Source organism: Pinus tabuliformis, chromosome 9 (assembly GCF_031772625.1).
Source record: "Pinus tabuliformis cultivar Carrire ecotype Pingquan chromosome 9, CPIR1, whole genome shotgun sequence".
NCBI classification, from domain to species: Eukaryota; Viridiplantae; Streptophyta; class Pinopsida; order Pinales; family Pinaceae; genus Pinus; species Pinus tabuliformis.
In genome coordinates, this window is record NC_142307.1 from 874,164,417 (window position 1) to 874,166,906 (window position 2,490).

The 2,490-nt window shown below is 34.7% G+C and overlaps 1 non-coding gene across 1 annotated transcript; it reads right to left on the bottom strand.

The window, feature by feature from the left end:
* Positions 1 to 286: 286 nt before the first annotated feature.
* LOC149151577 (U6atac minor spliceosomal RNA) lies at positions 287 to 414 on the bottom strand. The gene has a single exon (XR_016263963.1). It is a non-coding gene; the product is annotated as a U6atac minor spliceosomal RNA (small nuclear RNA).
* Between the last annotated feature and the right edge of the window lie 2,076 nt (positions 415 to 2,490).

A 2,490-nucleotide genomic window follows, 5' to 3' on the forward strand; every position in this document is an offset into this window, starting at 1 on the left:
GGTCGTGTGAAGCAATGGTGTTATTATCTACCCACTGCTTCTATATTATCTTTTAAACAACTGGTTAATGAGCTTCATGAAATGAGACTCTTGAACATTTTTCTGAACGATTCCTACATCTTCGTTATGGATTCTCAGATGAGGATATGGACTGGAAGTTCTTGGATGAGAAGGTTTTTTTTTTTTTGGTAGGTAAGCACCCATGGGGGATTTGAACCAGTGACATATCGCAAGGAGTTCCTTAATAGTGCACCCATTCACCGTTAATCCAAAGCCCCGCAGGTTTAAAAACGTGTTGTAAGATCCACCGCGGTGAAGGGATGGAGAACCTTAACCACATGTGATAAGAAAGTATGAAGACTGTTCCTGTCCTTTTCAAGGGAGATGCTAAACATCTCTCCTTTCTGTGAACACTCTTGGATGATAAGTTTAATTTCTTAGTGAGGATCTCAAAAAAATATTTTGAATCAGACTCATATCCTTATGATCAACAAGGATTTCAACATCCTAAGGAAGAAGTAGATATGCATTTTGTCCCATGTCCTCCTCCTTTTGATGTTTCATATGTTGGACCTCAACCAATCATTAAACTGGAAGATCAATTTGTTGATGAAGAATTAATTTTCCTTTCACACATTTCCCTTGATGGTGATTTTTCCGATCTTACCAATCAACCATACTCAAATATTGATATCTCACTAGTTAATATTTTACCCATTAATTAAGTTTGGGAAACCATGACCTTGATGATTTCCTTTTCTATAAAATATATGAGAATGATTACTCAAGCAACATGGATGAATCTTTGTTTCTAGAGGAAGATTTATATTTGCAAGAATTCCAATGGTAGTCTGATGTGATCATTGGATATTTTCTTTCAAGTATAACCCCTTTTGATCAAGAAGATGGCATGTATATCATTTAGGATTTTTGTGGTAACCTCAAAAAGAAAACTCATCAACCTCAATTTTTTTAATCTCATAATATGCATAATGACTCTTTTTTTGATAAGCAATTGATATTGTTTTCGTGAGATTCAAAGTCATGACAAGTGAGTGGGACGCTTCAGCCTATGCTGATGGTTATGTCAAGTTCCTGTGACCTTGACAATATTTGCAATTTTAGTCAGTTTATGATCCTTTTTGCAAAATGTTGTCACTAATTTCATCACATAGGTTGTCATCTCTCCCCTAAGGGAAGCCCATTTTATTCACGTAAATTTTTTAAACTCTATGGGGATAAAGTTTAATTTGACTATTGACTTCCACCACTACATCTTGCCTCAAGAAAATATTTAATCCTTGATGTGGAAACAAAGAAGGATTTTAATAAATCTTCTTCATCATCTATAAAAAAATCTCATTCACACGACAACATGGATTGTTTTCAACCTGCTAATGTTGCTTATGATGTGGATTTTCCTTTGATTATATTTTCTTGTCATAGTTTCCCCAAAAGGTTGTTTTCATGATTTGATTGTAGATTATTTAGAAGAATATTTTGAGTCCAGATCCATGTCTTGTGGCCTCTACTTGTATGTTCTTCATCGATTCTTGTATGAGCATAGGTCTAGTAATTATTGTTATTGTGAAATCTTATGTTTGATAGAGTTGTTGATTTTATTGCACCATTGTGATTGCACTTCTTATTTCCTTGTGTCAATGTGTAAGTTTGAATTGTTTATCCTTTTCAATAAATTGCACACTATCTTGGTTTCACACGATCACATCTTTCCACCCGAAGGTTGGGAGAAACTTCTATGCTTGCATTGGAAGTTCCATTTGACATGACCTAACCATGTATAATTTAGTTTAGGATATGATAGGTTGCATTTAGTTAGATGCATTACATTCATGTTTGGTGTTTTATTTTCCCCTTTTCTTTGTTGGTTCCTGAATAAATATGGTTTTAGCTTCAAGACGATGTGGATAAAATTTTGTGCAAGGAAATTTATAATACCTTACAACCCTTGCCTTATCTGTTACCCTCTTCATTTTTTTGGTTTACATTTTTCAAGTCATTGAATTTCAGATGGGAAATATGATGCTTTAGCTAGGAAGTTGTACGACAACCTTGATACCAGTATTCATTTCGGATTCTCATTCCTACACTCAGTCCTATTATGAATAGTGTGTTCTTTCTTATCTATCCGAGTACTGTAAAACATAAGGGGAAAAAATTTAGCAATCAAAGCATTAGAGGTCTTAATTTTGTCTCTAAAGGAGTAACCTATTCTACTCTCAATAATATGGGATCCCTCTTCCACCCATTGAAAAATTATAAGTTCTAAGAACAATCCTATTGAAAAATAATAAAAATAAAAGGGTGAAACAAGAGACAGTCTTCCTACATAGGTTGGTGAAGCAAGCAACTTCGTCAGGCTACTATCTAGGCTTGTTGGCAATGAAGCAACATTTGTGTTCCTAGATTGACTCTGTCAGGGTACTGTTGTGACAACCCCACCCAAAGTTTTGGTATGAGCCACATTGT